The sequence below is a fragment of the Chrysochloris asiatica genome, unplaced genomic scaffold (genome assembly GCF_000296735.1).
Source record: "Chrysochloris asiatica unplaced genomic scaffold, ChrAsi1.0 scaffold00215, whole genome shotgun sequence".
Taxonomy (NCBI): domain Eukaryota; kingdom Metazoa; phylum Chordata; class Mammalia; order Afrosoricida; family Chrysochloridae; genus Chrysochloris; species Chrysochloris asiatica.
Window position 1 is genome coordinate 1,299,145 of NW_006408733.1, and position 11,137 is coordinate 1,310,281.

An 11,137-nucleotide genomic window follows, 5' to 3' on the forward strand; every position below is an offset into this window, starting at 1 on the left:
TTTCGTCATTCACACTTCACCTTTTTTATTCCAAGGTGACTTCTAATTCTTCTCTTATTTTATGCACAGTAGTCACAATAGCTCACTTCAGATGTTCACATTATCTCTAAGGGATATTCCGTACATCTGGTTTGCAGCAACTACATTCCCCTTCTACTTTGGGAAGCAGAAGAAGTTTATAGAATCCCAGTCACTGTTCACTTCATTAAACAGAGCTATTTCTAATCTTGGTCAACCTACAGACCCTGATTTACATATGACCCTGTGTTATTTAACACACACACACATGCGCGCATACAACCAAAAAACTTCGGCCTTGATTGTATAAGAAGTCCAGTAGTGCTGACTCAGGGACTTTGTGCCCAGAACTGAGAACAGAACTCTGTTTTCTCCATATACTCAATGTCTCCATATACTCAATGGGAGGAGAAGAGAACTAGCTTCCAAACTGTGGGGGGCATCTTGACCACAGACTAAGAAGCAAATTTCAAAGGAAGGCAGAGCATGCTCCCAAACTCGTCATATTCCTCCCTTCCTCATCAATCTGTGTTTCTTCTTCCTGAGATGAAAAGTGTCCTCCCTCCCCTGATCCAGCTGTAGAGAACCTGGCCTCTAGCCAGCCATACAGACTCAGTCATGGGTGGCCTTGGCAAAGATTCATGGTCAAATCTGAGAGAGTATCATGCCTGCCAAGGCCAGGGGCACTGAGGATGAAGCAGTCTTTATTCATAGCACTGGAGGATTTGACAAATACAGAAACTGATACCTATAGCAGAAATAGGACTCACCTGTGATTACACAGCTGGCCAGTGGCAGAGAGAGGGCAGGATCCCAGACCAAAAAGGGCAGGATTGTGCTGGACCCTCTCACTGCTATATCCTTATCATCTAGCACAATTTGTCTGTGCATGGAATGGTTTCCTGGATTCCTGGTATAGTATTGTGGGATCAGTACTCAACTGCTAACAGCCACTCCTTGGAAACCCTATACAGGGCCACTGTGAGTCAGAACTAATTGGGCGGAATTTAATAATAAGATGGTTTCAGGAAATATCTGTTGAAGGAAAGAACAAATGTGTTTTTTTCTCCCCCCTCCCCCGAGCCTTCTATTATTATCCTCCCTCCTCCTTTTGTTTATTTAACCTCATTTTCTGAAAAGCCCCTCTATCCCTTTCTCCATGCCAGGAGAGGTCACTGGGGCATGAACAGGGCACTGTAATCCAGACTAGGAAATCACCTGGCACCCATATATCCAGAGCAGGAGGCAGTTTCCTAGAAAGCTTCCTATCCATCAGTTGCCAACAACCTGGCCAGGTGAGAGTCTGTTCCTGAAGTTTGAAGCCAGGTTAAGTATACAGTATGACTACTAGGGCAGGGAGGTGGGGGTTGTTGCTCGTTATTACAAGCGTGTTTCCAGTTTAGACACCAAGATTGATCTCCAGGTCTATAAATGAAAGCAAACTGACCATTAGGTTGAATTCCCCACTGAAGAGGAATCTAGAAACATTTGGAAGCTTTAGGCTTAGGATTGTGGTCAGAGATCTGAAAATGCCTTGCTCTGCCTTCTATGGTACCTGTAAGACCATTTTCCAGTAATAGTCTACAGTCTGGGTAGGGAAGGTTCATTCAAAAGAGAGAAATAAGAACTTTGCTCTTTTACTGCAGAGGTGGAGTACCACCAGATTTGCCTCCAGGGCCAGCTTTCTCAGCTCCACAAGCAATGGCTGCTGGTTGAGACCAATTGAGCCTTGAGGGCTCAGCCTCAGGGGACCGGGGCCAAGAAGGAGCCAAGAAGAGAGGAAAGAAGGGCTATGTGTAACTGTGTGGGTCGCCTCCTGAGCTCCACGCGGACCCGAGCGGTAGTGTTTGCCTCCGCACATCAGGACCGGAGCCCTCGCGTCCAGCGTGCGCGCGGAGCTGTGGGCGCACCTGCAGCCAGTCTAGCTCCTGACTGACCGCGGGCGGGCGGCGCGCACAGGTGGCTGCGATTGGGCAGGCGGGGCCCGGAGGGTGACGTCACGGGCTCCGGTCCCGGCGGCAGAAATAGGGCAGCGGCGGCGGTGCTGGTACAGCAGTGGCAGCGGCGGCTCGCAGAGCTGGAGCCACACAGCCTTCAGTGCGCCCGGGACCCGACAGCCAAAGAGACCGACCGAAGGACGCTGGGCCGGGTCGCTGCCGCCACCGGGCGCTCCCTCTCGCCCGTCCGCCTGTGTCCGTTTACTTGGTTTTCCCCTCGACTCCAGTAGCCTCAGGTACGCGGGCACCGCTCCTGAGCGGGCGCGGGGAGGGTGCCAAGCTGTCGCCACCCACCAGTCCCCCTACATCCCGCTGGGGTCCCAGAGTCTGCGGCTCCGCGTCTCGCTGCAGGGCCCGGAGCGGGCGGTCTTAGCGGCGGCTAGTCCTCACTGCCCGCACCAGGAGAGCCAAGTTTGCCCGCCTGGCTGCGGTCTCGGGACCCGGGCTCGGTAGACTCCTGCCCGGGCTAAGGACTCTGGGTAAAAGCTCGGGTGCCAAGGCTCACAGCCGGGGTCTGCGGTGGGGACCGGTGGAACCTAGGTGGCGCGCGGGGCGCGACGCAGAGCCGCTCCGGCGGAGCCCGCCACCCGCGCCCGGCTCTGGAATCCTGCAGGCACAGCTCTTGGACTCCGGACATCGAGCGGCCCACCTTGGTGGAGATCTGTGAGCGGTGACCCCTCGGCTCGGACCCGCGCCCTTGGCTCTGGACTGGGCTCGGGCGGACATCCTCACCCTTCTCGCCTCTGGCCTTGCAGGGAAACTTGTGTCTTCTGGCTGCAGCCCCGAGGGCCCGCTGCGCCTTGCCTGGCCCTCAGACGCGGAGGTCCGCCGCGTCTGGGCGGAGTGCGGGGGCTCCGCGCGGGAGGCGGTGGAGTAGAGCACCCTGGAGACAGCGGCTCCACGTAGCTCGCGGCTCTCCTTATGCGGGGCAGGTCGCTGTTTGCAGTGAGCTGCCGGTGTGATGTTCTGGAGAGTCTCAGGGGAGCAGTTTGTTCTAGGCTTATTCATATTGGGAGCTGGGTCCTAAGAGAGCTTGTACTGTGGGTGATCTACGTACCTCTTTGCCTCAGCAAAGAAAGAAACCTGTTTCAAGTTTCGGGGTGGGTGGGATGGGAACAGCGCTCCGATTTGGGGACATGTTGCCTTGAGTTTGGGGGCGAACGCCGCAGCTTCCTGCCGCAGACAAAGCTGCGTCCCGTGTGGGTTCACTTGAGGCCTGCCACCTGAGGACTTTGGTACCCCAACTCTTGAAGGAGCATAAACCCATGGGAAGTAGTAGGGTTTCTTACAGTGTCAATAGCGAGCATCCGGGGCTGCCATCCATCTACAGCAAGTTCCTAGGGACTGGGCGTAGTTGGGCTTGCCAATACGGTATTATTTGTCCAGAGTTGGTCCCTGTGCGCTGTCCAGCCGACCTTGCTCCTAGTAACTATCCCAGACAATGATGGATAGCGTTTCCGCACCCTCTCCTCCATTCCCCCTCTAGGTGTCGCTTCCGCTGAAATTTCCAGCGAGTGAAACACAGCGCCAGTAGATTTGCTCTGTTCCCTTCGTAAATTTGTTGCAAGTGTGTGCACCCCGAGATACCTGTCCGTATTCAGATATAAGCACAATTTCAGTATTAACTGCTGGAAATGCACCGGGGATGGGTCTAGATCACAAACTGAGGGGACGGCAGAAATGCAGAAGAAATCAGTTCTTCTTTCAAAAGTCCCAAATTCTTTCTGGCCACCAGGTTTCGAGGCAGCCAGAGATGTTGCTCATCAGTGATCTCTTAATCCTGGAGCCAGTGTCTTTGCTTACCTATTTGTTGTTGTTGTGAAGTGCCGTCGAGTCGATTCCTGCCCATAATGACCCTGTATAGGGTTTCCAAGGAGCAGCTGGTGAGCTTGAACTACCGACCTTGCAGTTCAAAGGGCTTTGCAGTCTGGTGCTTTATCCCACAGCGCCAGGCCTCCCCATAGTGGCTCTGAATTTGGGCAGTGGCCAGGCATAAGGGTCATCTGGGAGGCAAATGGTCAATTTGATTAAATTTCTGGACTCCAGAGCCCCAGAAACTCTAGCTGCGGCTTAAACTCAAGACTTGAGCTGGGGTCCTACCGGGCCCATGTCTGCTCACCATCTCAGTTTTGTGAGGCAGATGCTGCAGCCTCATTAGACCATTTCTCTGTAGACACACTCAGCTGAGTGCTAGCTATCTTCACAGGAGTGCCCAAGATTTCAGACTGAGCCAAAGGTCAGGCAAGAAAATAGTCTACTTTGATGTAATATATTGAAATTGCTCATTAAAGATCTTTCAGTGAATTTTTTTTTCTTAGAATTTCATGGTCACAAGTCCAAGAAGGGTCTTTTTCTTGCAGGGAGGGACCAGCTTATCCTTCTGAGCACTGAGAGAACTTTTATCCTTTGGCTGGCTGCACCAGGGAGGCAGGTGTGAAAGGAGGATTGGAGTTTGCTACCTTTACTCAGCCTAGTGGTTATGAATTGGGCTGCGAACCGTAAAATCAGCAGTTCAAAGCTACCAGCTGTTCCACGGGAGAAAGAGGAGTCTTTCTGCTCCCACTCTGAACAGGGTCGCTATGTCGGAACCGACTCCACAGCACATAACAACAGCAACAACCTTTACTGAATTCACTCAGGAGTCATCTCGTCATCTTCTACTAAGGACTGCAAGATTTTCCTTCTTTGTTTCTTGCCTTTTTAAAATTTGAAGTGATCTTCATGTTGTGATCATTTATTTAACTTAATACCACATTCCGTATCTGGACTATGGCATTAAGTCAAACAAATTGATGAATCAGGATTTCTAAAATGTACCTTGATTCCTACTTTATCTTTTCCTTTCTCTATAAACTCAGTCTTGTGTTGCTTATGTGTTCTATCATGCACTTCTTAATGACATTAAATAGTTGTTTCAAGAGTCTATCTCCTTACTTTTGCTGTCTGCTAATAAATAACACAAAGCCTGGGACTGAAAGTAAAACGGATTTGCAATTGAGAGAATGTGGTACTTAAAACAGTAGAAGCTGAATGTTAGAAGGGTGAGAGTTATTGAAAGTCATAGTTCTGTGTGTATTACACAGGAATGTCATAGATTTACACATTGCACATAGACTAATTTAGGCATCCCATTTATCAAATGTTGGAGGAATTAACCAAGATGGAATAGATAATTAATAGGAAATGCAATTTTACTTAATTATGACTTGCTGCAAGGTTTTTCTGATTGGTATACCAGGGGGCTTTGAAAAGTTCATGAAAAAATGAAACTAAAAGATAATGGAATTTTCTATGAACCTTTTGAAGTTCCTTCACAATTCCATGCCTAATTTCCCTGGATTGGCATTTTAGAGAGTATTTTAGGAAGCTGGAGCCCCTTTCTTTGTCCCTAAAACACTCATAATTCAAAACTAGTGTCCTTAGCCTCTCAGAAGGAATGACCGAGTAATGTCCTTGTTTCTGGTTGGGGTTGATATGCCTTTAAAAAACAAAAATACTAGGCTGCAGGGCTTTGTGGTTCCCAGCTGATTTCATTGTTGATTGTCAGCATCCCATGTGTAAGATGCAAAACATCTAAAGTAATTTGTTAGAGCACACACTTCTTAAGTTAGGAGGGTTGGGAATTCAAGTGCCTCAAGGCCACAGTCTGAGTGATGTCACTTGGCTTTGCCAAATAATTGAGGTAATTTGTAGCTCTGTTCGGTACAAAGGGAATGTGATTAATTATAATAGGGGAACATGGTGGCTCTGTACAGTAACCACTGGACTGTGAACCACAAGGCCAGCAGTTCAAGCCCACTAGCTGCTCTGTAGAAGAAAGATGAGGCTTTCTACTCCCACAAAGATTTATAGCCTGAAAGTTCTATACAGGGTCTCTATGAGTCAGAACCAGTTTGATGGCACTTCACAACAACAATCTGCAATAGGTAGTAATGTTGCCATGTTCTGGGAGAGAAGTTGAGACAGAGAAGTGGTGAACAGTTCCCAAAGCCCTGAGGGTAAGAATTTCCACTCTTTCCAAACAGCTCATGTCCAGAGGAGAAAAGATAAGTTTATATTCAATCCATTGCCAGTGTTCCCTTAGGTGTCTGCCTCTGTTAAATAAAGATAGATTGCATGCCAGCATGTATTTACTAGATGGGTCAGATTTTAGAGTTTTCATACTAATGCCTATTTCCCCCTAACAGTTTACCTTCTAATGTTACCCCTTTTCAACTTTCTTCAAAAAGCAAACCACTATTTGGGATGTGAAAACAAAACAACACAAACAAACTAAACAGACCCACGGCATTGAGTTGATTCTGACACATAGCGACCCTAAGTAGCGTTTCTGAGGCTGTAAATCTTTATGCGAGCAGAGTTTATTTATAGTTCCTCTATCATTTTAAATACAAAAAGAAACAGTAGCACAGGTATCTGTTTCTATTATCACACTAGAAAACCCTGTGGTTTGCACAAGTAGAGGCTAGGAGACAAAAAAGGCACAATTGTTCAGTTTAAACCAAGATTGCAAACTTATATTTTATTCTTCACTTTGTAGTAGTGTATGAAACAAAACAATGGTGTGGGGGGTCAGAGAGCCTGGATGTCAGCCCGGGCCCGCCACTGACTTGGCTGCGCGCCATGGCCGCTGGTGTGTTTGTCTTTGCAGCAGCCAGGCTGTTTGACCTGCTTCTCTTAACCGTTAGAAATGACCAGGTTAATATGGAAAGTCACAGAGGGAAGCAGTGAAGTAGCTGTCTTGAAGTAACATCCCTTAAACAAAGTTTTATGAGTTGCCTGAAAGAAAAGGTAGTCCGTTTTCTTTATAAGAGGACAGTCTCTGATACATTTATAACCAGCCTGAGGACTCTAGCCCAGACTAAATGAAGCATTGTTGTTATTATTAATTGCCATTGAGTCTGTTCCGGCTCATAGCAACCCTGTATAGGGTTTCCGAGGAGTGACTGATGGGTTTGAACGGCTAACCCATGGCTTGCAGTCCAGTGCTGATCTTCCAGTGCCACACCAGGAGCATACAAGCCTAAATTGATCTTATAAGGAGCTCTAGGTTGAAAAAAAGGGCATCTTATTGATGGCACCTTCACATTTCTGTAACGGGCAGGGGGAGAGTTATTGTCATTTTCCTCTGTTTGAAGGCAAGTAGGGCTATTTGAATTTGAGAAGTAATTAATTTAAAAGCTCTGCCTCCCCACAAATGACTGTCTCTACCATCCTGATGCTCCCATGAGCTGCCTAGAATTCTGTACACCTTCTGTGGCTTCTATTTTCCCAACCACACCTTATTCTTGTCTCATAAAGAGATCAGCAATGAGGGCTGTGATGTGTGTTCAGTAGCCCCTCATCCTGAGGTAGTGTGAGAGGCCACACAGCTTGGCTGTTTCCTCTCGGTCTGCTTCTTTTACCTTGGCTGTTGCTGCTGTTAGCTGCCACTGAGTCAGCCATTGACTCAGGGTGACCCCCTGCTCAACAGAAAGAAACGCAGCTGACCAGTCAGTTGTGGATCAGACCATTGTAAACCACAAGGTTTTCTTGATCTGATTTTTGGGAAGTGGATTCCTAGACCTTTCTTCTTAGACCTTCTTAGTCTAGATAGTCCCCTGAAGCCTGTTTCACTTCAGAGTGACATGCAAGTCTCCACTGACAGATGGTGGTAGATGTAGATAAGATACTTTGGTCAGGAGTTGAACCAGGATCTCCCATATAGAAGGTAAGAATTTTGCCACTGAACCACCATGTCCCCCTTGCTATTTTATAGTGACCAGTGTTAATTTGTTAATCTTTCCACCCCTCCAACCTACCCCACTGTCACCCTGCAAGCACGAGTTCACTTCCACTTTCCAAGGGACTGTTCTAGACCCAGCGTCTAGTTGGATTTCACTAGAAATCCCTGGAAAGAAAAACAACCCTGCTTCTTCCCTCCTTTTTCTCCTCTGAAGATGACCAGAACTTACACTCTGGTTTCCGGCTGGGCGCTTTCTGAGCTTTTCCATGAATGGGGCACATGAGAATAGCTTCTGAAAATGGGTCGAAGAATCTCAGAACCAAAAAGTGTATACAGAGCTCAAAATACCAGATTTTCTAGGCAAGAAATGGACACCAGCACAAATTCTCAAATATTAGTCCAGGCAATGTTTGTCTCCTTGGTCTTGATAACCTATAAAACCACTACCATCAAGTTGTTCCATAGGGTTTCAGAGGCAATAAATCTTTACAGGAACAGAACGCCTCATGTTTTTCCCATGGGGTGACTGGTGAGTTTGAATCGTTGACCTTGTAGTTAGCTGCCCAGTGCTTAACCTACTGTGCCACCAGGGCTTCTTTTCATCTTGACTGTTGTTGTCAAGTGCCGTCAAGTTAATTATGACTCATAGCAACCCTGTATAGGGTTTCCAAGGAGCGACTGATGGGCTGAATGTCAACCTTGTGCTTTGTTGTTGTTAAGTGCCATCGAGTCGGTTCCGACCCATAACGACCCTGTACAGGGTTTCCGAGGGTGTAAATCTTTACAGGAGTAGAAAGCCTCATCTTTCTCCCGCAGAGCAGCTGGTAGTTTTGAACTGATGACCTTAAGGTTAGCAGCCCGATTCGTAACCACTACGCTACCAGAGCTCCTTAACCTTGTGCTTATTAGTGGTTATCTTACAACCCTGGTCTTGATAATTGTTGCTGTTGTCACACATCGTTGAGTCAGTTCTGACTCATAGTGACCCTGTAGAGGATTTCCGAGGAATGGCTGGTGAGTTTGAACTGCCAATATTGTAGTTCAAACGGAACTTGCAGCTGAGTGCTTAACCTATAGCACCACACGATATCTTGATAGAAAATATGAAAACCAAAGAAGTGTTGCTTTACACAGAGGAAAGGAGAGACTTGGCATTCAGAGCTTGCTATATTATTATCTTGGCCATAGTAGATTTCCTCTATCACAGCAAAACAAATTTTTATCAAAATTAAGTACTGCTAAATATTGAGAGGCAGCACAAGGTGAGGGGAAAGAGGTATTTAACCTGGTCTCCTTTGTCACCTGACTATGGGAATAGAAATGAGGGCTATGAGTTAATACCTGTGAAGTGTTTAGAATAGTGCCTGACACATAATAATTACTCTATAAGTACTAACCAAATAGACAGATCATCAAAATTGATTTAGGCCCAATATTAATTCTTTTTTATGAGCCAAACTGTCATAAAACTGGGATTGTAAATTTTTAGGCTTTTGCTGCTGTAGATGTAATGAATTGTCAATCACTTTAAGTATAAAATGACATCTAAGCCATATCTAAGGTGCAAATGAAGCCCGAATTAGTGGTGGCCAAACTTTACAAAGAAGGTGGCTCCGAGCCTAATTCATGTGTTTCCAAACTTAAAAAGAAGATTCATTTCTTCAAATAAAGTCTGTCAGGGAACCTCAACACAAACCAAATGAATGTAGACTTCTCCAGTTGGAGCAGGACCAGGGCTCAGACTCACTGAAATACAACTCAAAACACAACTGGTTTAATTCCAGAGATCTGGGTGTCTCCTCTTAAAGTGATTTTGTGTTTGACAAAATCGCCTTTGAAATGAACAGATTTGATTTTTGAGTTTTAGACATTGCTAGTAAAACATCCAAAATAAATGGTCTTGGATAACTAGGCAAATTGAAAATGAAATACTAAACTATAGGGCTTGTATGTTTCATTACTCCTAGAATTGACATCTGTACTTTGAATTTTGGATTATGAATTTTGGAAATGACTTTGGATTATCGTGCTGTTTGTTTGTTTGTTGTTGTTGTTTATATGAGCTGTTGTTGTTAAGTGCCATCAAGTTGGTTGCAACTCATAGTGACATATATAGGGTTTCTGCAGAACACCCAGTGAATTTGAACCGCCAACCCTGTGGTTCAAACTGACCTTGTGGTCCAGTTCATTATCCTGTAGTGCCAAAGGGAGGGGAAAATAAGACTTTAGTATGTGTGGTTGCCTCATGAGTAATGTTTGATAATAGACCCATATTGTTGTTGTTGTTAAGTGTCATCGAGTTAGTTACGACCCATAGCGACCCTGTATAAGATTCCTGTGAAGTGACTGGTGAGCTTGAACCACCAACCTTGTAGTTTAAACCAAATTTGCAGTCCAGCGCGCTAACTCACAGCACCACACCAGGACTCCAATAGACCAATAGAGAAGAACGAACGTAGTGTAAGGACCATTGGCTTCTTAGTTCTAGTTTGAGTTGTTACTGTTGCATTGTTTTTTTCACTTTTTTATTTTTAATACTGCAGAAATCCGGTGGCTGCTTTCTGCAGTGCCTTCAGAGGATAATTTATGGACAGTAGGGAGTTGCCCTATTTATTTTTAGAAAATCTGGTTACAGTTAGGGAAAGACTGTTATGGCCTCCTTTAATCCTGTATGTGATTTTTTTCCTTCTTCTTCACTCCTTATTCCTGTAAGAAGTTCATCTAACCCTTGCTGGAGCACTGGACTCAGAGTCCAGAAAAGGTGGCTGCCATCAATCACTGTCACTGCTGTCCTCCTCTCTGAGGGAGCAGCGGAGGCTGCACTGCCCTGCTCCACTCTGCCTACTTCAGTGTGCAGAGCAAGTGCTGGTGGTGGCAAGACTATAACCTTCAGATTATATTCACTGGCTGACTGAACTGTCCCCACAGTAGCTGTGGCTTTCAAAGATGAATGGCCCAATAAACCCATGTAGGTGAGGGAACTTGTGGCCTCTTTTTTTAAAATAAGGAGCCACCTTCTCTTCAAAGGGGTCATTCCTTATAGCCTTGCCTTTTCGTAGGCCAGTCTGACTCCTCCTCTCTTTGGGAATTTCTGTCTCAAGCTGGAGACATAAAGCAAATCTGGAGTGGCAGCTCTATTTGGGTATATGGAAGGCAGCCAAAGGAAACCTGGAATGCATCAGGAGTACATTTGTTTGCTGGTCCTGGTTTCAGCATTAGTGGTTAGATAGGTGCATCCACCCTTGGAGTCCTGGAGTGGTGCTGTGGGTTAATGCGCCAGACTGCAAAGCCATTTGAACTGCAAAGTCAGCGGTTCAAGCTCACCAGTGGCACCTCGAGAACCCTATACAGGGTCACTATGGGTCAGAACCAACTCGACGGCACTTAACAACAACAA